Source organism: Chlamydotis macqueenii, chromosome 3 (assembly GCF_036417535.1).
Source record: "Chlamydotis macqueenii isolate bChlMac1 chromosome 3, bChlMac1.mat, whole genome shotgun sequence".
Classification (NCBI taxonomy): domain Eukaryota; kingdom Metazoa; phylum Chordata; class Aves; order Otidiformes; family Otididae; genus Chlamydotis; species Chlamydotis macqueenii.
In genome coordinates this window covers 124,056,034-124,083,425 of record NC_141558.1, presented here as the reverse complement: position 1 = coordinate 124,083,425, position 27,392 = coordinate 124,056,034, and the positions used below count along the sequence as shown (strand labels likewise).

Below are 27,392 nucleotides of genomic sequence, written 5' to 3'. Positions count from 1 at the left end.
CTCTCCACTGGACTGGCTCACGTCTGTGCATCCAGGCGTGAAGCTCCCAAAACCCTGCACTGTTCTGGTTTCGAGGGGGATGAGGAGGAGATCTGGCCTTATCTGAATACCGGTCATCACGGACGTAGTTATAGTTGTGAAAAAGTGAATCAGAGGCCGCTACATTATTAATGTTCTTCTTTTAAAGAGTGCAAAGCTCTTCTATCTGAACTTCATGTTCCACCTCCGGGGAGCCTGAGAAAGAGCTGCTGCTGAGCTCAGGCACTGGGTTAACTGGGAACTTGCCTGGGCAAGCTCATCTCTCCTCTCCAGACCAGAGACTTTCTCCTCTGAACCAGTGTCCCAGCACCCTGGTGGGAAACGTGTATTTGGAGTTGGGAGACGGGCAGTACAGCCCCCTCAAAACGAGACGTCACCCAAATTTCTTCTTAACTGTTGTATGCAGTGACCCAACCCGGAGCAAAACTGAGTCCTGCCGTCAGTCCTGTCTGTACAACTGCGTGTAGAAGGCAAGAGGAAGCGTTGAGCAACCTCTTTGGACACACAGTCAGGTCGTGTTTTATCTGCAAGCCAATATATCAACATGCACTAATTGCTCTGTGTGATTGCAGCCACAATTTTAATTGCAGGGGCTGATATGTGAACATATAGTCCATCCCCTCCTTTTTTTCACCTTAGCTTCTAGTTTGGGTTTACACCCTCCTTTGAAAGATTTCCTCAGCCATTCTTCAACTTTTCTTTGTCTGTACGTGCTCTCCCTTGTAGCAGAAATACTTCTGAACAGGTGAGTGTTGCAGTGAATAGATAAGATTTCTTATAGAACGTGTCTGTGTGCGTACATATGTGCATATATACATAAATTGGGTAATATATATACAAATTGTGCCCCACCTACAGATGGTTGTCATACGGGAAGCTCGTAAGGAGCGCAGGCAGTATGTCAAGTCAGCAGAGCGAGCAGAGCTGGCGTTGCAATGCGGCGAGGGCGGATGGAAGGATATATGGCCGTGCGGCTAACGAGAAGGGAAGGGAAGTGGCTGGAGGGTGAAAAGATGGAATGGGTCCCAAATGTGGCACGCGCATATGCTGCCGTACAGCAAACGCAAACCGCCACCACCGCTGACAAGTGTATTGCACCTCAGGAAAACAGCTGTGCCAAGTGCCCAAATCCACGTTCAGCCTCCTGACCCCGGTGTCTCCCTGGTCTGATGTGGATTAAACTGGTCAGGCCGGAGAGCCCGTCTGAGGACGCATTCCACAGAAATAATGGCTCAGTAAATCTCCGAAACACTTCTTGCGCAGATAGCTATTTTGCATTTGCAATCTTGCTTTGGCAAGATTGTTTTATTTTATTTTATCTTATTTTATTTAATCTGCTGTGCTCAGTATCGCATGAGCACTTTGATTATCTGTGCAGATCATTGCATGGTTTAGCGCAGTTCTGTGGCACAAACCCTCCCACATAACCCTATTATTTGTTAATAATTTTTCTATTTTGAAGAACCACCCTTTGACACATGAGCTGGATCTCCTGTTCTCAGGCATAAATATAATAAAGTCCCCTGTGAAGAGCATCCCTCTAACTGGTCCTATCTGCTCTGTATATATTTGAATATATAAAATATTAATAAATTATTTGAAATGTTTAATCATATCCATTTGACTCTATGAGACTGAAGGGTTTCTGTGTTAACCGCCTCTGCGATATCCACATACCGCTGATTTGTTGTTGATCTTGAGTTTTTAAAGCAAAATAAAATTGAGGTTTGCAGTTTGATTTGAATTAATCGGGTCTGATTAGACAGGAAGAGATCAGGCTGTTCTGGAAATCATATCTTAAGTAAAAGTGCTATTTGTTTAACATTATTTTTTTTTTCCAGAGTGCTAAATCTTATGGAGGAGGGCATTATGATGAGGTTCAAGGTGTAGGAAAGAAAGCAGTTCTTAATGAAAATACAGATATTTTAGAATGGAGTCACCTGGTGGTAGGTCTCATAAATGTACATAAAGAGGTGCTTCCTAATATTATTAGTTTGGGTTTTTCCTTCACATCTCGCTGACTGTCCATCTAAAAGCTGGGATGGATGGAGTCACAAAAACAAAAGACTGTATTTAGTTTAACAAGCCAATTTAAAGAGAAAGGTTGGAATTACCTATGGCAGAGGACAGTTATGCAAACTAAATGATTCTTCAATTAATAATGAGAGCTACGAAAGGCAAAGGAGATGGGCTCCTCCTCTCAGAAGGAGAAAGCCTGTGGTTCCCCGTGCATCCCCGTGGTGGGTACCAGGGTGCGTGAGGGATGCCGTGCTGAAGGGCTTCCCACCAAACCCTTTCGGGGCCTCTGCTGATGGCATCTTTTCAGTGGAAAGGCTCCAATGGGAATTTTGTATTTCTCACCAGGTTCACCTCAGACAGTCTCCATCTCACAGGGCTCTGTTAGGAAGCAGCAAGCGGACCCGGGCTGCACCGGCACCTGCCAGGCCCTAAACTGTGAGTACGGTGCCAGAGGGATTTTAACCACAACCCACTCTTTCTCTCTTGCTCTTCCTTTCCTCACCCACTGGTTTGCAGCCTGGAAAACGGGCCGTGGAGAGATACAAGCCTACCTGTAGGACCATCGGTTTGGCCTTCTTCACGCAGCTTTTATCCTTCTTTTCCATCCCTGACTGTTGAGCTCCAGAGCAACAAGCCAGATGTTAAAGATGTGAAAGAGCAAAATCCTTTGCAGACTGTGCCAGCGTGCAGAGTCAGAGGGGAAGTGAGCAATGACGTTGGGAGAAGGGGGACGAAGCGATTATCCGGCGGTGATTATTCGGGAGGGCAGTAGTGGGAGGTGCTGGAAGTGACAGGGATTCACTACGGGACGCAAATCACTTCAGGCGAAGCCATTAGGATCAATTTGAAATAATTTGAAAGAGGGAGGCTAAAGTGACAATAGTATCTTTTAATTGAAATCACAAGTATCATTCTGCAAGATATGATTTAAAAGACCAGGCAGAGTTACTTCAGCTGAACGGTGGAAAAAGTTTTTCTTTTTAGATACCCTTGCTTACTAAGATCAAAATGGAGCAGAATGTTTTTTTAAAAAATTCCTAAATCTCCATTATATATATTTTTCTATTTCAATGCTCTCTTTTCTCTTGATGGGCATGTTATAAATGGAATTAACTACATTACTAATGCTTTTAATCTGATTTTAATAGAGCCTGGGGCTGAAGTGTGGAATCAGCATGTGTCCCATTAGAAGAAAAATACAGTTATAGCAACAATAAATATCATGTCCAGATAAACACATTTGTCTACGCGTTACTTTTATTTGTTGAGCTGAGTAGCCTATGTAGAGACCCTGGGGGTTTTTTTTGTAGACACTTTTCTAAAGCTGAAGCCCGTACGATGGGATTGTTACTGGTTTTGGCAGCAGAAATGCAAACTTGGTAAAAGAGCCTGGCATGGCAAACCCCTGAGTTCTGACATGTCCCATTTGCTCCTGACTCTTTGATTTCTGCTCGCAGAATCTGGCGTATGTTGGGCATTGACCTTGCTTTTTTAAATACACTTGTTTTAGAAGACCTTTGCAGAACGCTGTCTGTTTGGCCTCGATGTAAGCTGTTAGGGAAATGTAGTACAAACACAGAAGTTGTGTGTTTTGAATGCCAGAGATGTTAAGCTGAAGAGCAGTTGGTAAGATCTATCCTTCTGACTGCTTGCTGTGCTCTGAACAAGGAAATGTCCTTAAAGAAACGAAAAAAAAAATATTTATCCTGCATTTGTATGAGGATTTTTATTTATTTATTTTTCGCAGGAAGTTCAGGACCAGACTTCCTTTGCAGTCTGCAGTATTCTGATAGGGCTCTCCGACGCTCGGTGCAGTGAAAGCAAACATTTGGAAAAGTAAGTGATTCTTTGGGATGTCCCAGGTCAGAAGTCACTGTCTTGTTATATCATAGAATCAGCCCCCCGTAAATGTCTCTGAATACAGGTGGCTCAAATATGGGAGTAACTTCTTCAAAGCTTGGCCTCTTCCTTGTGGAGCACCACACTTCAGTCATGTATCGCTGTGCAATAAAACAAATTGCTGGGTCCCAACAGGGCAAAATAGAGTGAGGGAATGAGAGTGCCTTTATAAGATGGATAGAAGACATGTCCTTCGTTAAGCCTGTGTCTGCTGAAGTCCATAGAACTCTCCTATCAACTCCAGTAACAGCAAAAGCAGAAAGAAACTTGGACACGCGTTTGAGATGCGTTTGATGTTCTCCTGTTGCTGGTAAGCAAACTCCTGCACCCTTTACTTGGGCTTTAAGGTTTGGAGCCTGGAAATTCAATCAGCTGAAGAACGTGGCCCTGGAAAGGGTTGCTGAGTTTAGCCGTATCTGAGTAAGTGGCAATAAAACTCTACACATAGGAAAACAGATTTCAGATTGCCAAAATAAATGTAAATTTGAATTCGTGGTCGTATGTAGCTCTTCAGGACAAAATCTGGCTCCATGTGCAGCAAAGAGAGGCATCTGCGCTCTGCCAGAACATGAATAATAATCTTCTGTGGCCCGTGGACAGCACTGGCTTCCTCTCAAAGACTTTGGCTGGGTTGGCTTTGCAAACACACAGGAAGGGCACGAAGACCTGTCTTTGTTGACACTGGGTTAAGAGGCTGCGAGTGTTTGACGTGGAACGTTTCCTTGGCTAAAGCAGTTACGAGTAGGTTTTGGTTTTTTTTACCTCTTTCTGCAAACTTGTCTCCCTGATTCAGTGGCGGCACCGCGAAGCCCTCCTGTTACTGTCAGTAACTCATCTCCAGCATGTATACTGGGTTCGTGGTCTGACCCATGAAGTTTTTTGGGGAAATATGTGAGCGTCGTGCTACCGGTGCCAGTGCTGGTGGCTGCTCTACGTAGGATCTGTTGGACCTGTGCCACCAGTCAGTGGGAGGGATGGCAGAGCTGCTGCCACCTCTGTAAAGGAGACCAGCCCGAAATTCCCTTAACCAGCACTCACAAGCTGGTCTTTTTTTCAGGGAAATGGCTTTTATTTGTTGCGAATTCTTCATACAGAAAAGCTGCTTCTGAAAACTAAATAATGTAACATATTCTGGGTTCTGGGCAGATAAAAATTGAAAGGGCTGTGGTGTTTGTGGAAGTGGAATGATAGTGACAAGCTCCGCAGGAAGTCCCCGACGATGGCGTTGAGGGACTCGATCCCCTACAAAATGATGAAAGGCTCTGATGTAATGGAGTTTTGTGAAACAATCTGGGCATAAATGCCACATTCTTCCCCATTAACAACCGCTTTCCATTATACCAGGATTTTTTTTTATTTTTCATATGTATTTTGAGCACACTGAGAACAAAAATTTCCATTGTGATAGTGCTGCGGGAAGATTTAAAGGCTGTGGTGGCCTAAGAATTGAAATGCAAATCGCACTTCCACACAGCCTCCTGCTGAGGCCCAAATTTTTATAGACCAGGTTCTGCAGCCCTGATGGAGAATCAGTGATCTGCCTTTCCTGGGATTAACAACAAATTAGTTGCGGTCTGAGGGATAATTGTAAATGAACAGATGAAAGTTTGTCACTGAAGACGGTCCCCTGATCTTCCGTTATTTTTCCAGCTGTGGTGTCGCCGTCACAGCCCCCGCTCCGCGACGTGCTCTTGCTGAATTTAAACCTACTGTATATAATGATCCTCTCCCCCCTTGTTTTTTGTTTTTTTTTTCTCCCCCAGTGTGCAGGTGTTAAAACACTGACTGCCATGAATTTTGTGTTTAAAAAAAAAAAAAAAGAAAGAAGACAAAGCTGTGGTTTGGAGGCTGCTAGATGGCAAACGGCAAACGTCGCGGCTGCTGAAATCGCTACCAGGACAATGGGACGTACATGCGACTGTGGATAATGCTGTTTGCTAATTGCTCATGAAATTTCAGGTAAGGAACATCTAATTCCATTTGTCAGAGCAGGTAGTGGCCTGGCGTTTGCTTTTCAGGGTGGGCTTTTTATTCTTACAAATACATGGCTCTTGGTGTTTGGAGGAACGCTTTACCAAAAGGGCTGAGGCGATGCTCCGTGGCGCCACAGGAAGTTTTCAGCCACGTAGATGGCAGGACGTGTCCCCGGTGCCTCTGAACGGTTCTTCGTGCACTTCACACAACGTGCCAGCAGGAAAGGCCGTGTTCAGGCAGGTGTTTTGGGTTACCAAGTCCTTCTTGTTGGGGCTGGGCTTTCTCTGTGCTGGTTGAGACCCTTCCCCTCCCCGGGTGCCGTGCCTGAAGCGCGGCAGCCGTGACCAGCCCAGAGCAGGTAACTGATTGCCAGACATAGAGCAGTTAGAGGAGATGGATCCTGTCCTCTTCTTCTAGAAACAAAGTGCAAAGCCATTTTTATAGGACATGGAATCTGTCTGAACAATAGCAACGCTCAGCCCTTAATAACAGTTTTGAGGTGGTAGCTTAAACATAAAGAGACAGCTTTGCTTCTCGGCACCCTGGACCACGGAAGCCTCCCAGGAACCGTTCCGGTAACCTCCTTTCCCTTCCAGCTACTGAGAGGTTTTTGACTGTGCAAAAATCTGCTGGAAATTATCACCAACAGCGATCACAAGCTCAGAGCTGAATCCTCCGATCTGCATCTGCTTGCCATCCTGCAACTTTAACTAGTTCTCCCACTTAGCACTAATTAGCTACCGGCTAATACTGATGACTACCAACGTTGCAGCATTTAGGAGTTACCTCCACGTTAATGAGAATTAGCATTTGTTGACAGCCATGGTGGGAGTTGCCTGTCTGCAGCATTTCAGGGGTGCCCCTTGCTGTAACGTTTGATTGCCTCCGTCGTTAATTATAATTGACACTGAGCAAGTTTTTCATAGGTCTCCTTTGGCTACGCAGAGCCGAAAGACGTATTGAACTCCGTCTGTAGCGGAGAGAGAATAGGCTGATGGTAATATATTGCCCAGTAACAGTCCCTCCTTCTCTCCACCCCCCTCACGTGGGAGTCACGCAGCCCAAAGGGATGGAGCTGGGGGCTTCGCTCCCACATGGGAAGGTGGCTGCGGGGTTTTGCCGGGACGGCAGCCGAAGGCTGCCCTAGCTCAGGACAGACTCTGGATTCACCTCGCAGCAGAGCACTGGCCAGGCTGCTCAGAACATCACTCTCCTGTGCTTCGCTGTCCTACGTGAAACGCTCTCCCGCTACTTTTTTAATATGTGGAGAACAATTTAGTCATTTTAACTTAAAGTCAGTCGCCTTCTTCGTTTGGGAATATGACGGTAGTTAAAACGCTACAGAAATCCAGCACACCAGCAGTAAATAACTCTGGTGGGCCGTTCAGTGCCTAGTTAAAAAAGGGTGCATAATCAGAATTAAAGCAGTGAGATTAAAAGCAGGGAGAAATACAGGCCCCTTGAAGGGAACATGAGTGCATGGCTGAGGCTTCTTTAGGGATACCAATTGCCCGCGCGTGGAAAAAGAGATCTGGGGGAACGTCCTGGCCGCCCCGGTCAGCTTTCCAAATCCAGTCTGCAGAGAGAGGCGCGCGTTATGCATCCCCCCTGCGGGCCCTGGCTCAGCTTCGCGCTGAAAAGCGAGCTTTTTCCATTTGCTACCGTGGAAAGGAAGCTGCTCTCCCCCTGCCCCTGAAGAAGATGAGCTCTAGGAACATACAAGGGGCTTTTTTTGTAGTTAGGGGGCCAGAAGGGGAAGCGGTGGTCAGAGGCAGAGATTGGAAGTTGGCTCGTTAAGTAAATCTCAGGCCATGGCTGGTTTTAATTTATTTTTTGTTTTATGTGCAGGGGACTAAGCGTTGCAGGCCTGGCTAATATCAAAGCCTGGGGGTTTGTAGATTTTTAATCAAGGTCCACTTTGGGGGGTTCTGCTTTGGGTAGTTGTGGCTGTGGAGGGCTTTTTTGTTGTGTTTTTCTTTTTTTTCTTGCTGCAGTGTCTGGATTTCTTTAGTTAAACTTTTCCATTCTTCAGACCTGAGCCAAGTGAGCGATTTCAAATTACCCAGCACTTTCCACAGAGGGCTGCTTTGTTGTTTGGTTTTTTGCTTTGGGATTTTTTTTTTTTCCCCCAAAGCCAACTTGCAGTCCACTTTCTCTGAAAATCGTAGGTGGCATCTGCAGTCCTACCCCATCGCCTCTCCCTAATTTGGCTTTCTTAGCGCCCTCTAAATAGTTGATTGCTCATCAAAACCGTATGAAGGGAATTTTTAATGAATTTGTTTGTTTGTTTGTTTTGTCCCTCTGCTGGCAGGAAAAGTAAATCCCAAAGTGTTTCAGCAGGTGCTATTAATATGCAAATAATGGCGAGTACGCGGGGTCTGTCAGACCTCCCAACTACATGGGAGGTGTCGCTGTTGGAGCAAATTAGCTTTCCGTAATTTGCATGCTTTTCACAGCCTCCTGGGACTATATTTTAGATCAGAGACAATAAAAGCATATGCTGGTAGTTCAAAATGGGACTAATTTTAGACTTTGAAACCATTTTAACCTAACTTCTTAGTGGCGTTAAACTGTTATTTGCAAGGAAACTTTTTACGCAGCTTGTCATTTCCATAGCCTTTCTCTTCCCCCAGTAACTGCTCCATCTCCCTTTTCAGGCTGAAAGTGAGGAAAGGAATCTTCCAGGTGGCTGCATCTTGAAAAACAGGTATTTTTCACAAAAAAAAAACCAAGGCCAGATTGTCCTAGCTTGCTTCTGAGTCTGCATTCAGGTCTTGATGGGGTCTAGACTGAGCTTTTAATGTCAAACTTCTTCCCTCCCCTTTGGCATCTCCGTGAGAGGTAAACCCATCCCCAAAGAATGCTGTGGCCCCTGCTGACCACTCACACGGGGAGGAAGCTGCTCATAGCATCACAAAATCTTCTTTCCTACCCCACCAAAGCAAAGAGACGCTGAGCTGACGGGGCACAGGTGGTGAATGCCCTTGCCTGGCCCGCACCTAGAGACAGAGTCTATTGCAAAAATCTGTTTGAAACAAATGGAGAAAGCGAGGATTTCAGTGCAGGTTCAGTCTGTAGAGTCAAACGTTACTGAACTGTACAGGCACATTGACATCCGTGGTGTGTGACAACTTGAATGATGGGGCATCAGCTGCTGGGCCTGAGAATTTGTGTCTTTCTTTCAGGTTCCGCAGTGATTGCCTCCTACCCGATCGTGCCACACTACTTGAAGGGCCTGGCCAGGTAGGCTGCGTACGGGGCAGCCACTTGAAATCTGTCCCTTATCCCCCATGCCCGTTTCTGCCCCTCTGTCCTTGGGTATTTGTTGAGCTGGTAGGAAATGGTTCTCCTGGCTCGCGGCGCCATCCCGACCTTGGCTGCCCCAGTTCCTCCCGCGTTTAAGGACTGCAGTGAGAGGTTGGTTAGAGAATCAGCAGATTTAGCTGATGCAGATACGCTTCGGCAGCAGGCTGCGGTGGTGCTGGCCGAGGGAGTCTGTGAAAGGTAGAGAGGCAGTCGTTTTATTTTGTTTTTCTGCCAGTTGTCCCGTTGCCCGGAGTATGTGATTTGTGAGTTGCCTTTGGCACCATTGCTCCGTTGCTCGTGTATCTCTGAGCTGTGTTTCCAGGTCACTTGGTCCGTGGGGTGGTGGCCACCTTTTATTTCAAGAGGGATAGAGTTCAGGGGTAGGATCAGATGTGCGGAGGAGATGGCAGCCAGGTGGAAGTAGTGTTGTAGGATTTATTTCTAGCATGGGAAAGGTGAGCGTTAGCAAGAGAGAGTAAGGCTGAAAGATGTCCTTTGAGACAAGGCCAGGAAAAAAACCTCCTGGGATGCAACTTTGGCCATAGAGCAATGTGTGGTAAGACTTCTGAATTTTTTGGGCCATAACTTTGCCATCGATGTTTTTATGAGCATATTTTATACACACAATATATGGAAATACTTCATTTCCCAATTTAAAAAAAAAAAAAAAGGCAGGGCTTGAGCGATGCTTGATTTCACAGTATTGTGAGTTGTGATCTTAAAGAGCCGTGTTCAGCCGTGAGCAAGGCACTGAACCCCGTGAAAGGGAAATCCCTTCCCAGCGGGAACCCAGCGGAGCTGGTGGAATTGCAGCTGATCGTCATAAAGACAGAGAATTAAACCAGCGAGTTCATTCCCGCTCCCAGAGGTGGCCACTCCGCTAAACCGGCCGTGACACAAATTATTTTCATTGTCAACGATCAGGTCCAGAGATGAAAGGCGTGCTCTTTGAGTGCCGCTCCTACCGCACCAAGCTGGGTTTGCTCTGGCGTGTGAAGCCGCGTCCCGCGTGCCGTCCCTGGTGCCGCACGGGTCTTTCTGCCGGGGCTGTCGAGCCCGGCGTCTGGCCTGAGGAAGGTTAAGTTTTAAAATAACCATTCCTGAGGCTGTAAGTAAACCAATGTGAAAGAAAAAAACAAGTGCTGGAAGTGACTTGTGATAATCTTGCTGAAAATGCTGGATGCTTTTTTTTTTTCCTTCTCATTTCCCCCTAAATGTTTTCTAACATTGATACCAGTGACCTCTCACTTCTGAGCCTTTTCTTTAATGCGATGTGGCTTGCCTATTATAAGCCCCTGCATTGGCGCTGGGAACAGTTGCTTTGTTTAAAAAAAAAAAAAAAAGAGAGAAAAAAGGGCTCTGATTACTCAGGTGTCGGTACAAAAAAATGAGATGTTGTGCCAGATGGCTGCGTTTGTGAAGCAGAGTGTAGTCGGAAGGAAAGTGGAAGGAGACAAGGCAACTGTACATCAGAAGTGTGAAAACATGATCAAAATACCTTCAGCCTTGTTTCACCAACACTGCATTAGGAGGCAACTGTGGTGAGATGCAAGCAAAGCAAAGCACGGGGGGATACTGTTTGGAAAACAAAAATGCCTTTCAGTAATGAACTGCTTGACTTCCTCCAGCGCAGGCTGAGAAGTTTCCAAAAATCAAGAGACTTTGTTATGAAATGGAAGGACTGCGAACCAGTAAGCCTGAGAGCAGTGCAGCTGGTGTCACCGCAAAATGCTGCGTGCGCGAGAGTGAAATATTGATAGCGGGCCGTGTCACGGGCTTAGTTAGCATTATAGGGGGATATGCCGCTGCCAGTCATCCGTAAGTAACCGCTCTCTTCGGCAACACGGACAGTCAACAGCTTCGTGCCGTGGCTGCAGATCTCCAGGAGGAGTTTTCTAGCGATGGCCGGGTTTGTTGTATCGGGCGCATTGACGTCGTCTGCTCATCGCTTTGCCCATATCCGCACCTGTAATAACAGCAGTGGCTGGTTTGTACCTCAAACTGTTTGGACACATTGCTCGTCTCCTTGAGAAGCTCCAGTCACCTTCTGATGCCAGGGCAAAGTACGTGGTGAGCCTGTAAAAGCTGAGAAGCTGGCAGGCCCACGGGCCGGGGGTTCTCTACTTTTATACACCAAAACGGATCCTGGGCACTCTCAGCTTTGCTTCCATGCTGCAGCTTTTGACTGTCACCTGGGGAAAAGTGTGGAATAATTTGTTTGATCTGAGATCAAAAATCCAATTTTTTTTTTTTTTTTTTTCCATGCTTAAGCTGGCTCTGCTCAAACTGCTTCCTAGCTCAACAGTCTCTCCTCCTCTATGGTCTCTCAGGAGAAAAGGAGAACAAGGGCCCGGCAGAGGTCAATCTGAAAGCTTGGCCTCATTCCCTCGGTCGTATCTTGGTTTGCAAACTTTGTGGCACTTGGGTTTCATCACGAGAAAGAAATCTTAGTTTTCTTAGATTGCAGTTTGATTAGAACGTCGCAAGGAAAAGCTGTATTAATTTTCACCCGAACCGTTTCCAGAGCACAGCTTTCTCACCCCCAGCCCCTAAAATGACTTCAGTTTTTCACAGGCGCTGTCTAGCAATGAACTTCTTCCAAATCCATTGAAGGTAGGTGACGTTAACAACAACGAGTGTAGAGAACCTGGCAGGAACACGTATCTTCCTCTGATTCTTGTTCTGGTACTACTAAAGCTTGAGTGTGAAAGTTTCATTCTTTTATTTTTATAAAATCTGAATTTCTTTAATAACTTTGGATCAAAAGTTTATTCTCCACGCCGGGAGAGATGTTTTTTTTTTTGTTACAGACTGCATTGTCTTATTTGGGGAACGTGTTCGCAATTGAGAAAGAATTGCCTTTATTAACAACTCAAAAGCTTATGCTGTCAAAACTGAAATCGTTCCACCTTTTTATGTGCAAATTAAAGCTTCTGTCAAACCTTCAGCCATGCTGCATTAAATTTGTGGAAATATAAAAATATCTGCCTTAATATTAAAATATTCTACACGAGGAAGGAAATATTTTAAGTGACGCGTTGCATTCAAGATTCTCACCAAATGAGATCTGAAAGAAACAAAGCGGTGTTTTAACAGAATTTATTTTTCCCTACTTTCGCCAAAGTTCAGTGCAGGACTTAAAAGTGTGTTTAAGTTACCCAGGTGTTTGAGTATCTTGTTGGATCACGGCCTTTGGAAGTGAACCAAGCTAAATGTAAGTGTATCCAGGGCATGGCAGCTACATCCCCTGTATTATTCCTTAAAAAACAGGAGATTTTTTTTCTAATTAGTGCCAAAAGGACTGAGAAACTTTTGACTGTAGATTCAGCAAAGTTAGGGTAAAGTATAAAAGGCAACTGTTGTTTTCATGGTGGTAACTTGTGTTTTGCAAGGTCTTTCTAGAGAGGGTGAAATTCTGATTATCTAACGTTGGGCACCATTTTTAGATTTTGGCTTCCAAAATAAAGAGCCGTCTGTTTACCCCCCAGCGTTTCTGGAAAGCCGGTAACGTGGGCCCTGGCTTGGTGGAGGCCTTCAGCACGTGAATGAGGCCGTTGATGAACCCTGACGTTTTGAACGGGGTGTTTTGTTAGATGCTTAAATATACGTAAGTCCTGTTTTAAACACACAGGTTTAGGGAGTATTTGGAGACAATGCTGCCCTGATCCTGGCTGTCCCTGTGGTCAGGCCGTGAGGCTGGTGATGGTCACGGCCTGCGTTAGTGCAGCAAGTCAATAGGTACTGATGGGAAACGCCTTCCAGCTGAAAGCAGGTTGAGTTTGATCTCAGGACAGGCCACAGTCACCCTAAGTGTATGTCTGCCGGTTCCTTACCCCTTTTTAGTGGGGATAACAACAACTGGTCCTTCTGTTCGCCTCTTTTTGTTGGGAGAACAAGGAACTGGCCTCCAACTGCAGCATTGCAAACAGCCTGCAGAACCTTCTTTTTCACTGCGGTCAGTGTCTTTATCTATGTTTTGGCTTATTAGGTTTTTTCCTAGCGTCTCTGCAGGCTGCTTCATGTTTAATTCCCAGCTCTTCTCCTGTGACCAGGGAGCTTTTACCATGGTTCTTTGAGAGGAGGGGTCCTGTCAAGGCGGGCTGTGTTTGCCCATCGTATTTCTCCAGTCAGATATTCTAATATCTAGTCGTGTCTTTGGGGAGGTTTTCATGGTGCCAGGTCCATTTTACCTCATTATTTCCAAGGCCTGAACTGCGACATTTGCCCTTTTGCAGAGCTGAGAAGAGAATAAGCGGCTCCGTCTTGAGGAGCGGACTCATTCCGTGAAGTGGCCCATTCCCGACTCTCAGGGCAGCGCGTGCAATTATCCCCCCGAAAAGGCTGCTGGAACCGTGCGTGTGTCCAGGCTGGGATGTGCCCATGAAGCCACAGCCGTACCAGTACTGTCTTCACCACCCACTTCTCTTGGGCAGAAGGTACAAAAAATATTTTATTGATTTTTATCAACTTCCAGAAGTTCCTTTTGGGTGGTAAATTATTGTCCGAGGGATCCGGGGTGCCTGCTCCTCTACTGCGTTTATGCCAATGCTATTAGCAATTCTAACATCCCCGTTTTTAAATAATTTTGTTCTTCTGGACCGTCTCTGTAAATGGCGTTTCTACAGGCTGAATGTAGAATGTGGTACATTTGAAGGTGTTTATTACTGGTGCGAGGCCGTTAGCCATAATTAACGGCAAGACAGCTATTGAGTCTGTGGGTTGTCCCAGGTCCTGCCCATATTCTCTTTTTATGTTCACTCCCCAGCATGAATTCTGTGATCTTCATATTCTGCCTCTCACCAGTAGAAACCAGCAAAGCGGTTCGGGCTGGGGTCTCCTATTTCAGGCTGTAAACGTATGACCCAGCCACCCCATAAAGCACATTCCTCCAGCTCGCTGCTTTCCCTGAATTCCCAAGTCTCCCTGTGGGTCTGGTCCCTCCAGCCAGGGAAAATCCCACCCAGCAAAGCTGTAAGGCACAACGCGAATTCCTCAAGTGCCCTGGGGGAGCCAAACGCCTCCCTGCTGACTTCTCCCCAGTCAGGAGTGCCTTAGCCTCCTGCACTCGATAATTTAATTGGCCTGTGCGCAAGCTGGACATCTCTCTCTTTATTATTGTTATTATTATGCAATCAGACACTACTTAATTAAAGAATGTGCTGGGGATGCACTATTTATACAGAAACTACCTAGACTGAAATCCATTTTCTCCGTGGTGATTGCAGATAATGTGGTAAGCTCCGCTTTGATTCATTAGTACAGCGAAAGAGATATTCAGAATTATTTGGCATAATTCACAGCACTTCAGAATGCGTGTATTTTCAGAATACTCTAAATCTACTGCTTGTGCTAGTAACTCAGGCATGATGGCTGCTTCGCCGTAGCGCTGTCATCTTAAAATTGTGGTAGTGCCGCTTTTTCATTGTAACTGGCCAACCTGGAAGCGCGTTTAGGACAGGACTGGTAGGGAGCGACCGCTGCGCAGGGATGCGGCTGTGCGCAGAGCTGCTTCCGAGCTCGCCGAGGATCGGCAGCGCCTCCGGACCCCAGCCTGGCAGCAGAGCCCGACACCACGGACACCGGAGTGGAAGCCGTGGGGAACCCTCCTGACTTCCTTCTCTGCCTCCCCCAGCTGAGAACATGTTTTCCAAAGTGTCACTCAGAAAAAAAAAATATATCTTGATGTAATTTTGTTTCTTGGATCAAAAAAAAGAACCACTATGTAAATTTTAATTAGGTAATTTTATTTAGGAGATGATTATTTTTTAATATTTCTTTGGATAAAGTTTTGTGCCAGGTGAGTAAGCAAACTTTTAGAATTAGCAAGGAATCACCAGTATCTCTCCTCCCGTTTCACATTCATTCCCTTCTTGCCGTGTCGGGACCGTCCTTCTGGCTGCCCTCACCTGGGCGTGACTCCACCTAATCTGGTGCTGGCGGAGCTGCGAGGCGCTCGCCATTTACATCCACGCAAGCTGCCCACACCATCCTGTAAAAGTCCCTGAAGAAGCCAATGAGTAACTTTACAAAAAAGTAAATAAACGTTTATGGTGCTCTTTTCACCAGTGCCGAACAGCTCACAGCACGATCTGTACCCTCTCCAGTTGTCTTTCCAAAAGTCTGCCTGCCTCCCTTTTCTATCTTGTCTGGCCCCTGACCGCCCTGAATATAACTCTATTTGTGTTCGGGGACTGCTGCCAACTAAAAATGGGAATAATTTACAATGAATTAGTACCTTCAAAAATTTCACATCCCTTTCCCTTCACATTGTCTGTGAACGGATTGATTATTTTCTTTCCCCACCAGACATAATTATTCCCAAAATCATTTGTGGAGGGAGGATAATCTGTGTATTTCGTTCAGCATGTCTTTCTGTAAACACTTTTAAGTACTCGGGTTCACTCACCGTATCAAGCATTGTATTTAATTGCATTTTATTAAATTAGAATAGCTGGAGAAAGTGACTGCAACCCCCTAGCCTCTTTACATGCACAGGTAAGATTTCACATGGAAGCTGCAGGATTTTATTTTTCTAAAATACAGGATTCTCCATTAAGAGCTGAATTATAAATGATTGATTCATTCTGCTGAGTACTTAGTCAGCCAGTGCTCTTGGGTCCTTTAGGAGCAGTTACCTGGGTAAACGGTCACACTGTACACAGGACCCTTCGCTCTGGTACCTCCTTAAGAGCTGGAATAAAATCCTGAACCTAAATAAATCCTCTCCAGTCCCTTTACAGGTGAGAGCGTGAGGCGGCTGTACACAACTGGCCGAAGAGATGACTGGCAGACCAGCCCCAGTGGTTTATTTGTCGGTGAGACAGACAGCGCAGAGGTCTTGTTTTCTCATCCCAACGAAGCCAGAGGTGACAGAAAGTCGGCAGAGCAGCAGCCCACACAGTTACAGGCCAGGCTGTAGGAAGGCCGGGGCGTTACATTCAAGCATCATTGAACACGAACCTACAGCCTAGCCCCGTCCTAAAACTTCATCTAAAATTAATCCTGCCCTCTCCACAGTCCAGCTCGTTGCAACAGTGTTTTTCAGAGTAAGCTATAAATATTTTGCTCATTAAAAAATCCCGTGTTCAGACCTTGAATCGTTTGCTTGCTTTCCAAAAATACTTCTGCGATGCTAAAAGTCTCCGAAACGTTCCCAGGGCGCTTCCAAGATGAGCCAGCAGCACGGGGGAGCATTCACACAGAGCAGGTGGATTTTAGAGCGCGAGTGCTGTACATCATCAGTATAGTCCTCAAGCTTTATCAATGCTAGAGTACAGTGCTTCAGTTGAAACTAGTAAGAAAAAAAGAAATAAAATCAGAGCAAACTGTTAAGCATACAAGAAATGAGAGGCTTGCTTTGGCTCGCTTACCCAGTTAGCTTTGCGTTAACTTTCCCAAAGCAGGATTTACAGAAATGTTTTCATGCCAAGCACAAGTGTCCTCTGAATATTGACGTTACTGTGTTAGTTGATTCAACAGAAAGAAAAGGTGCTGCAAAACAACGTCAGGTCTATATTCATACCAGGACACCAAGAGGAAAAAGAAAAAGTCAATTTTAGTATTAACATGTAAAAAGTAACCACTTTTTTCACACAGGCTTTTTAAAGTTCAGCTCTTGTGTTCCAACCTCAAACCCGCAAGGTGCGGCAGCTTTCCCGCCCCTCAGTGCGCGTGGTTGCGCTGCGTCACGGTTTGGGGATGCTCTGACCCCTCGGTTGTTACGGGAGTGACACCTCTGCTGGGCTGGCTTTGTCCCAGGTAACGCCGCCCCGCTGCCCTGGGCACATGGATCCATGGATCCGTACGGATGCGCGCACAAAAGCCTCCTCCAGAGCGAAACCAAACAGCAAACCCACAGCAGGCTGAGTAATTTCCTTCAGCTGAAGAACTTCTGTCCTTCTTCCTGAACAAGTATTCAGCTCTGTGTTTTAACAGAAGATGTTAGAAATACAAAATTTTCAGGTGAAAGTTGAAGTTCCTGAACGTTACTATGAAATCAATCACTAAACAAACACTGGGTGTGGTATTTGGTTACCTCCCTTTCATTTTTTTCCCCCAGAAAGCAGTTTCCAGATGGATTTTCCCCAAGATGTTAATATTGTGCTGGTTTTAACGCTGATGGAAGCAAGGTAGCAAGTGGTTATTACAGGCCTGACATGCCCGTTCTGCCAAGAAACAGCATGAGCTTTCAACTCAGAAACAAGGTGAACTTTGGTGTTTAATCAATCTGCGTTTGACTGCCTTGGCCAGGTACGCATACTCGTGCTCGCACCTGGGATGGCTGTTAATTTATAATCAGCTGCTTTGTATTTTTCTTAGTCAAGGCCTGGTTTAGTAAGGGAAGCATTCAACACAAAGACCTCCCCCCCCCCCCCCCGAAAAAAAGTTATTTCGAAGAACTAGTCTGCTGGCAGCGTCCCCACCAAGTTTTCCCTTTTTCCTCGAGTCGGACGGCTCACTGCAGTCACTGCCTCGCCAAGCCGTCAGCCGGGAGCGCGCTGCCTCTGGCCTCCCTGTCTGAGGACGTGCTGCTGAAGGAGTAGAGGTTTCGGGACACTTTGAGTGATTCTCAGGGCAGTAACGTAGAGTTGGCTCTTGTCTCAGTGTCCTGCCTTAAACCCTGAGAGGAAGACCATTCTTTTACTTACAGTCTTCTCTGGGTCACGTGCCTTTATTTTCCAGCATGATTTGGCATCAAATGGCAGGGCAGCTCAGCGCCGTTTCCTTCTACCAAACTCTAGCCATGCAGCGTGCTTTCCATTCATCTGTCCCTGCAAGAGCGAAAAAAAAAAAATAAAACTCAGAGTGATAGCTTACCCTTTAACAGACGGCTTGCTCTTTTGAGAGCCGCTCTTGGATACGCAGAGTAGGCAGTTTGTCTGTTCGCAGCGCTGACGTTCCCGATGGTGAAACAAGAAGCTGAAGCATTTTAGTTTGAAGGCAATCTTCCCGTTTTGTGCTTCTCGGGGTACATTTGCCAATGGGAAGGTTGTTCCTTCCTTCAAATGTTCCTCTTCAGCATGAATTCCTGCTCAGTCTTCTTCATTACGTGACAGGCTCAGAGCTGGTCCGGCAGATCCGAGGCAGGAAAACAGGTCCATGTCAGTATAAAGTGGTGCAGAACCGGCACTGAAAACGGGATTTCATTGGCAGTAATGGGATGTGTGTTAATTCACTTGGATTCTGCCTGAGAAATAATGTGTAAATTAAAGCATTGCTCAGAAAGGCGTGCCCAGTGCTTAAAAATAAACAGCTAATGCTCAGAGTCCAAACGTTCCTATATTCTATTTCAAATACTTAATTTGTCTCATTCCCACTTGGCATTCATTCTTCAGAACCAGGGGCCCGGTCAGTGAAAATGATGCTGTTAGGATGTGCGTGCTTGGCTTTGTGTGGGCGTGCAGGCCCGTGATTGTTTCTACCAGTAAAGCAAAGTAGCTTTCTGTTTTCACATTCTTGCCAGTTAAGCAGCACGGCAGCGCCAATCCTCATACCCTGAAGCCTGAGGAAACAGCTCTGAAGGGCCAAAAGAAGCAAAGGAAATGTATTTGTTATGACGGCCGACCTTAGGCGTGCAGGATGCCGAGCTGCGGGAATCGCGCGCCGAATCTCTGATGCTAAGTACGGTGATAACTGGTAAGACTGTGCTGAACTACTGTGAAACAATTCAGGTAGTCAGCAAACAGGGCTAATTGCTAGTTTGGGGGATATTATGGGTAATTTACTGCCCACTGAGGGCTTCTACCTAAAAATAAGCTTTTTTTTTTTTTTTATTCTCCTTTGGACAGGACTTGCATGTTAATGTAGAATTCCTGATGCAATTGTATGTGAAGAGGACATTCAGATGCACTTCCATAAATGCCCTTCTGCTTCTCAATTACCTTAACTGTCTTCATAGATCCTTTGACAGAAAATGTATTCTTCACTTTTTTTTTTTTTTTTTCAAAATAGCAAATAGGCATTAAGCTAGGCTGTGCTGTTAAACAAGATGTCTTGATCAAAGGGCTGAGCGTAACACAATAAACACAAGAAAAGAAACTACTGGTGCTTTCCAGTACAAACTCACAGGAAAGTGTCAAGTGAGCGGATGCTGACAATCCAGCCCTGAAACCAGATGCTCCTGTGCGAAACTCCGCCTTTCAGAAGGAAGAATAAATATCCACAGACTGTTTTGGCTATAATTACTTCATTTAAGGGAAAAGGAAAAAAAAAAAAAGAAAGAAAGAAAAGTGCTGAATTCAGTTTGCTGAAGTCAAGCCCTTAATATTTTTGGCATCTAAAGATGTAAACCAAATGTTTAACTGAAATGTCATCCCCTGGGTTCCCATTTGCCCACTGAACTACAGTACAAACCCTCCGCAGACCTTCATACAATACACATTTTTCAGTTCATTGAAGAAGGCCCCTGCTGCTTCTCAAGGAAAACTAACTTGCAGAAGGAAAATAAATACCGGCGTCGCAGGGTAGCAGCGGAGCCTCGCAAGCGCAGATGTGTAGCGTGGCCGGCTTTTAAATCAGATAAGGAGCATTCAGACATAATCACGCCGGTGTCTGGGACACGTTGCACGCGGCAGAGCTGCCCAAGTATGGCCTGACAGACACGTGCGGCGTGCGCTCGGGCTACGTGGCAGCGAGCTGACAGTATTTCATAACAGTGCTGTTATGGCTAGAGAGGGAAATGTTTGTGTAAGTTAGCTGGGCTTTGAACTGGCTTCAGAAACGGGGGCACAAATGGAACTTTGTGATGAGTTGTCGATGACGCTGTACCTGCTGGATGAGGGCATCGGGCGGAGGGGCATCGCCGCAAAGCCGCCATCTGTCCCTTCGTCTGCCCCTTGGGGCTGCTTCTGTAAAAAAAAAAAAAATATATATATATATATATATATCGCCACATGCATAGTCGCGGACCCAAGCCTTGTGTGGCACGCAAGGGGTTACCGATGTCTGCTTTTAGCCAAGACACCTCTAAAAAAAGCGAGGAGAGGGCATTTAATCCCACAGCAACATGGCTGGCTGGGTCTGCGGTCGTCCTATTAAGACATACAAAGTGTCTCAGCAAGGGAAAATTTAACTTGCGTACAACACATGATTTTAAGTAAAGAAATATTGATGGGGCGGGGGGGAACAAGTGTTTTTTTAGCTCTAATTTATGGCTGAGCAGCTTCATTTTAGTTACTTCATGAGAATATTTTAAACCAAGCCTGCATAATATTAAAATAAGTTAAAATGTATGTAAAATTTATGAGAGCATGTCAGGTGCAATGCTTGATAAAGTAAGTTTAATGCTTCAGAATTTTTTTCTTCAGGCAGAGAAAGCTGAATCCTGCAATTCTAGGTTACGGTATAATTTTAGAAACTATTTGCCATTATACCATTCTTTTATTAATGAGATCCAACCCAATTTAACGAGAAGAGGTAAATTCCTAAAGAGTTGGTGGAAAGTCCGCAGCAGGTTGGAAGCCGGGAGCGCGTGATAAAAGATATTTGCCCACCGTTTGTGTGATGTATCCAATTTTATAAAAACACAGAGGAGATCAGTTCACAACAAACCTTGGAAGTGTGTCTCTTCAGGTTTTTTTTCTTCTGGAAATGCGGCCTCACCCTGTGAACAAACAAAAGCTGTGGTGGTTGACGGGGGCTGTACATCACTTGGAAACCCCTTAGTTTACTGGGGGGGGGTCCTGTTTGATCTTGTGACGCTCCCCATGATCGTGACAGAGCTAAGTGACAAAGCAGCGTCACCCCACTGGAAAATTCAGAGCAGCTTCTTTCCGTTTCCCTGCCTGGTCACGGGAACGTCGCCGAACTGGTACAAAGGAGCAGCAAACGGGGGGATACCTGCGTACTGCTCCGGTGTATTAAAAATTCAGCGTCTCGGCGATATTAAATCTGAATTTACTTCCATCAAACAGAAACTTAGCATAGCTCGTTCTTCCATTATAAAATATTGACATCAGGAACAGCGGCTCCTGAAATGAAGATTGTAGATGAAAACTGTGTGCTGGGTAATTATCATTTTTTTCTTTGTTATTATTCCTTTCCTCTGAGGATTGCACAGGCTGTTGCAAACAGTAATGAAGTTAGCACGCAACGCCAATGTAAAGTACGCTGCAAAGTTCTTCCTCCCCTCATTAGAGATGAGGGAAGCGAGGCAGCGGGAGGAGGGCCATTTCCCCAGCCAAACTCCTGCGCAAGTGGGACAGCCCCTCGCCTCACGTCTTAATCATCATCCTGAGCCACGAGACCTCAGTGCCACCTTGCTTCTGTTGTCTTTTGTTCTGCTATTTCCCAGGTTTTTTAGGTCTTTACTGGGGCTTAGAGCTATTAATACCAATGGCAATTTTTTTGTCACAAAGTAAACAGTTCACTCCTGACAAATCCACTGACCTGTCTTGCAACGTTCTCTAATAACCACAGCGCTAAAAAATACAGCTACAGGTGTGGAAACGTCTGTCCGTTCCTCTGGCTCCTTCTTGAGGCTTGACACCAAAAATAGGAAAAGATCAACGGGCCGGGCAACCGGCACTGGAATGACCCTTTGGGTTCTTGCACGTGGAGAAGCAGGACCGCTTCCCAACAGAAAAGCCATCTCATCACGCCCCTGAAATTCAAACCTGGCCAGTGAAGGTGTTTCTGGCTGGTGGCTCTTGTAGGTAACTGCTAAGGGTGGTGTCACGCAGCGGGACGGCGTTGTTTGCGGGTGCTCGCTGGACGTTACCTCTGCGTGCTCTTCGCCACCTGTATCTATTTTTTGAGGGGTGTAATACATACAGTGTGGGACACTTGGTGCCGTGTCCATCTCATCCCATAAATTGTCCACCCTTCTCATACGGTGTCTGCAGAGCTTCAAAGACAGGACCAAGTACTCTTAGGGGTGAATTGTCAGGTGTCAGATGAGAATGCAGAAGTTGGAGCGTTGCATTTAGGAACAGATTTATTTAGAGGACCTGAGGAATTTGCTTTGCTATCAACAGGTCTATAAACAGAGCTTCATAGTTCTGGTAGGAACTTAAACCTTGCAAAATGATAGGGCTTGTGTTGTGGGGTTTTTTTGGTGTGGTTTTCTTTCATTTTCTCATCTTTTTTTTGAATAATTCAAATCACAGAGCTGCCTGATAATGCAGGTAAACAAACACCCAAGCTCACTGAAGGCATGGCAGTAAAGCTCCCAGCCTTGAAAGGCTTTTGGTCCTGACCCAAAGCATGTTGCCTTTTTTGCTACCTCATTTTCTGGGTGCTTTATTTATGTATAATATATACGTACCTTTATCATGCCTTTGCTCTCTCGGGTCTGGTTCCAAAAAAATAACGAGACCCAGGCCAATCTCACAGGCCTAACGATTACATGAGAATATTTTTGTCCCTGCCAAAATCACAGCACGCAAATACCGCAGCTCATTATAATCCCGCAAGAAGATGCACCCAAGTTTACCAGTTCTCATCCCAGAATGCCAAAAGCCCTCCCAACAAATCAGTCTGCATTATGATTACGTGCTCAGCTACCACCACGACAGCGATCAGCTTTCTGCTCGGGCCAAAATTTCAGCTAGCTGCTCCCTTGAGTATTTATGCTTGTATACTGTATTTAACAACAGCCCATTCCAAACGCTCACAGCTCCTAGGAATGAAATGCACATAATTTAGGAATAGCTGCCTGGCTATTCAGGCATCATGCTGCGTCAAGGGAAAATTAAATCTCCAACTCCCCCCCCCGCTCTTTTAAAACAAACCTGTAGTTTGCATCGTATTTTGGGGAGCTGCGTGGAAGTTTCATAAAGAGAAAGTGAGCGTGGCTCTTTTTGCTGTTTAATGGTAGTGCCTCCCCATTAATGTTCCAAAATTATACAGTAGTTTTTTTTAAAAAAAAATGGTCTCAGCATGCATGCATTGTATCACATTAAGAAATCAGGATTTTCTAGGCACTGCACAGCATTAATTACACTGAGCATGCCGCAAATTTAAATTAAATGATATGTCATGTTCTGTTGTAAATATCAAAATGGATTGCAAGATACAGCCCCATATTTGCTTCTGATTGGCATTTGTGCACTGAACAGGATCAGAAAAATCTCTATTAGCTGCCTTTTTGTTTGTTTGTTTTAGGAGCACCTGATGCAAATACAATTTTTGTTTTCGGGAGTGCCTAACAGCACAGTTACAAGTCAGAATTCTGTGCTAAATTAAAAAAAAAAACACAAACAAAACTCACCCTCCCTCAAAAAAATAGTAATAGTAGAAAAATTTTTAAAAGCCCTCTTTGCCTTCATTCCCCCAGCTAACAAAACAGAACAAAAATATGTTTCTCCCCCACCTACCAACGTCTTTACGACCTAGGGTACGGGGAGGCTCCAAGAGGAAACCGGAGGGGCTACGTGCGACTGGAGCAGGTCAGTGCGAAGGCAGCACCCCTCATTTTGTCTGTGGGTCGGGTACGCAGGGTCCTGCGTGGGCTTCAGATCCTCTGGGCAGAGAAGGGCTGCTGTCACAGCTCGAGTTCGAGGCAGGACGGGAGCGAGGGGTGAGCCGGGATTGGGATGGTGTCGGTTCTGTCCTGAGGGAAGCTTGAGCTGGTGAGTCAATGAGGAAAAGATACCGTCTGAAAAAAAATATAAGCAATAAACAGCAAGCCTATCAGTATTTGTATTCTTTTCCTTGGAACAGGTATGTTACGTTCCCTGGTGATTTTATAATATCAGATTGAATTGTCAAGCTCTCACCAGTCCCTGCCCTTAAACAACTGGATGAGGTGTATTTTAGCCTGTATCGCTCTATGATTAAATACTAAGCAAATATTTTAAAACCCTGCACAACAGAGAAAGGATGGCATTTAGCTAATTGTATAGAGAAGGCACTTTAAAAAAAAAAATCATCTGTATTTTTCAGGGCTTATTTAAGGTCTTTGTGAAATGACTAGCACTGAGCTGAGAAGGAGAAGTGCGTGCCAGTCCGAATGGGCACAAAGGCACGAGGCATAAAGGAGGCACAGTGTAAAAGTGTGGGCAGAGACATGCCAAGCCACCAACACGTCGTCAAACACAGCATCACCGTAGTCTTTCTAAATCATCTCACCTTTTCTGTGTCTTTTTCTTTTAGGACGTGACTCCAGTTCTCCTGGCCCGTTATGCAGCAATCTGACAACACGTGAGGATGGCCTGATCCACCCGAGAACAACAACAAATGGATCTCAAAACCAAGCTCAGGATACCTCAACCTTGTAAAACTTCTTTCTCAGAGCTGCTGAAGAAGAAACTCCTCTAGAGTCTTTCCTAGCGGTGTGAAATGCCCTTCTCTGGGCCAGGCTGTGAACAGTATCCCTATGAGATTGTCTAGTAAAGAAAGGCTGTCCAGCTGGGGATCAGTTAAAAATAAAAGCTTTGTCCAAACCTTTTCACAACTTTGTGCTGGACCTCTTCAGTGTCTCATGTCTCGGGAAGGGGCTGGTGACAACAGTAAAACCTGATGTATGATGTAAGGTGGTTGTTCATTCTTACAGCTGACAGCCCTGCCTCGCTGCTGCCAAGGTGGCGTATTCCGCATTTAAAGCCGCGCTTTTCCCTGGGAGCTGCAAGGATATGCTGAAGGGTGTTTAACTTTCTCTTACGTCCAGGATGAATTAGGTCATGGTCAGCCAGGTGAGATGGATGCCATGAGACAATCCCTTTCCACACGTAGCATACGCCTGACACAAACAGGCAGGAGAGCAACCGGTCTTCAGCTCCCTCACCATCTTTCAGCACTTGCGGGGGAAAAATAAAAAAAAATAAAAAAATAAAAAAAATAAAAAAAAAAAAGGCAAGCCAAAGATGGTTTATGTGCAGCTCAGGAAGCTCTCAGAAATGAATGTGTCTGTGATTTAATAAAACATCTACACAAAACGACACTTCTAATATTCACTGAGAGAAGGAAGGCAGCGCAGTGTGGGGCCACAGCCAGCACACAATGCATTACTGCTGCAACAACAAACAGCTAAAATACCAGGCAGTTATTTTTTCAATATGCACAATTGTTGGAGGAGCATGAAAATTGTTCTTTTTGACACTCTGTGGAAAGCCCTGTGCTTCCCTCAGCTCCCATGGTCCTGACAAGAACCAACTCACAAATTCTCATAACTGGAAAACAGAAATAAATACTTTAACTGTGTGGCACAGGGTTTTGAATGGCTTTCTGAATCGGAAAGTGCTGCTCGTACGTCTTCGTTATTTCTACACTCTGTAATGTTGGCTCTCCAAAAGTCAGAGACAAAGTGAGATGGATACCACGAGGCTCACAGACACTACACTGGGAAACCAAGTACCAGTGGTACATCCAGATTTATGGTGGGTGATGGCAGTAAAGTGAAAGCAAAACTGTTTGCACAGTCTGTATCGTTGCCCATTACGGTGTATTTGCCCTTTTTTCTTGCTTAGCTACAGCTGAAAGAAGGGAAAATTGTACCTTATGTACAGTATTAGGAGACACTTTTTGATGGTAAGGTCAATCAGACCAGTTTACCTGCTTGAGGTGTTTATGGCGCAATCACTCAGTGGCTTTACGGAAAGGTTAGCTACATTTATGGGAAAGGCATTTTGCTGAAGCCTTCCTGTTTCAGAGAGGTCTTGGACAAAATGACCCAGGAGGCCCCTTCCGAGTCTATCAAACGTGGTTCCCTGATTGATGCTGGTCCCTCCCCAAGTCTTTTTTGAAACACAAAAGCACCGTTATAAAATTTAATATGCTCCACTATATAACTTTAACACAATGCCTTATAGGAAACGGTTAGCTGGTAGCACAGGAGCCTTGCGCAGAAGGGAGAGAAGAAGAAAAAGAAACAGCAGTGCAGTTTCTCTGCCAAGGGATATCGACTACGACGTCTGCACTGTTTCTTAGTACGGAGCCTCATCTGTGCACAGGGGCATCAGTCACGGAGGCGCATAAGTAACTTGGACTGTAGGACATCATATATTTTTTTCCAGAAAAACCCAACAAGGCCCGAGGTGCTTTTTCTTCTGTGCTGTGCAGGAAGCATTCCCTCAATGCTGGGAAGCAAATGGACACCCAGGTCTCCTGATAAATAACTGCCTGTTTCTGCGATCGGCTGGGCGTAAGGCAGAGCTGCCTGGAGGCAAGAAACCGGCGCGTCCAACCGCTCGCTGCACACCCATGGGGCCATAATGCCGGCACGTCCTCCACCTATGGCCGCAAACCCTTCTGTGGTTACAGATGGCAGGAATGAAAACCCCACAGACATGAGAAGAGGCTCAGAAAAGCCTATTCTGTACTTAATTGCCCCCTCCAAGATGGCTTTGTCCCAGCCTGCTGCCATCACACGAGCAAAACCCTGACCACCACAAGCCCAGAAAGCTGCACTTCTTTCTTAAAGCCTTTGCTGAGTGCACTAAGGTCACTGGGTAACGTGCTTTGGCCACGTTTTGCCCTTATTTTAATACAAGATGGTGCTTCAGAGCAAGTTCTCTTTCTTCAAGGAGCGACCAACTCCAAAGGACGGCAGCATCAAGGCTTCCTTGAAGCTGGGGATCCAGCAAGCTGCATGCGGTTGGCAAAGAAGCATTTGGTGGGACATCACTGAGGAGCAAGCGGTGGTGTGATTTGTTTTTTCAGACAGAATGCTCTCCAGGTTTTTAGACCCACCAAACCTTTTAGTAAATCAACATAATATTTCTCACTACTATACCTTTTTTCTTTTTAATTTGAGGAGAGATGTTTTTGCTGAATGTTTCCTAACTTGATATTTTTTTTTTCTTTCAAGCTGTTAACATATTTAAAAGAAGTTTAAGTCAACTTACTTACTTAATGAAATTTTTTAAAAACAACCAGCCAGATTCTCTGGGCCATTTGGTTGAAATCCTGTGGTTGGCCTCCATTGGTTGGTAGTGAGGTTTAATTTTAGATTCTCATGGGGAAGGAGAGAAAAAAAAAAAAAAAATCCAGAACTTCACTGAATTGGAGTTTACTCTCAAAAAACGTTTTACACTAAACTTTGTATTTTCACTCCAGCTGATTTAGTTGAAGGCCAAACTCTTGCAGAAAACAGCCCACCGCCCCCATCTTCTTGGGCCGGCTCTGGCAGGAAATAAATAACAACGTCCACACACGGCCCCTCCGAAGGCTTTTGAAGTCTCACATATGTGAGCTGTTCCCTTTTGCGGGGCAGGCGG

General features: G+C 45.4%; 4 long non-coding RNA genes across 6 annotated transcripts in view; 3 read left to right on the top strand and 1 right to left on the bottom strand.

Annotated features, from left to right (window-relative positions):
- Positions 1–13,520, top strand: part of LOC147601477 (uncharacterized) — a 374,683-nt gene extending 361,163 nt beyond the window's left edge. For both annotated transcript variants that reach the window (XR_015258237.1, XR_015258238.1), the window contains 6 exons: positions 2,404–2,493; positions 3,806–3,894; positions 5,721–5,916; positions 8,589–8,638; positions 9,117–9,174; positions 13,473–13,520. This is a non-coding gene — a long non-coding RNA (uncharacterized LOC147601477). The remainder of the gene's footprint in view (positions 1–2,403; positions 2,494–3,805; positions 3,895–5,720; positions 5,917–8,588; positions 8,639–9,116; positions 9,175–13,472) is intronic.
- A 34-nt stretch (positions 13,521–13,554) lies between these two features.
- On the top strand, positions 13,555–20,028 carry LOC147601476 (uncharacterized). Of its 2 annotated transcripts, XR_015258299.1 has the most exons (4): positions 13,555–13,673; positions 17,297–17,487; positions 18,701–18,873; positions 19,026–20,028. It is a non-coding gene; the product is annotated as an uncharacterized LOC147601476 (long non-coding RNA). The 2 variants fall into 2 exon arrangements; XR_015258300.1 differs by lacking the exon at positions 17,297–17,487 and having other exon boundaries at positions 13,561–13,673.
- A 3,484-nt stretch (positions 20,029–23,512) lies between these two features.
- On the top strand, positions 23,513–24,625 carry LOC147601474 (uncharacterized). Its single transcript, XR_015258301.1, has 2 exons — positions 23,513–23,624; positions 24,331–24,625. It is a non-coding gene; the product is annotated as an uncharacterized LOC147601474 (long non-coding RNA).
- LOC147601475 (uncharacterized) lies at positions 23,619–24,553 on the bottom strand. The gene is made up of 3 exons (XR_015258302.1): positions 24,459–24,553; positions 24,307–24,368; positions 23,619–23,833 (listed from the first exon to the last, which is right to left on the bottom strand). It is a non-coding gene; the product is annotated as an uncharacterized LOC147601475 (long non-coding RNA).
- Positions 24,626–27,392: the final 2,767 nt, after the last annotated feature.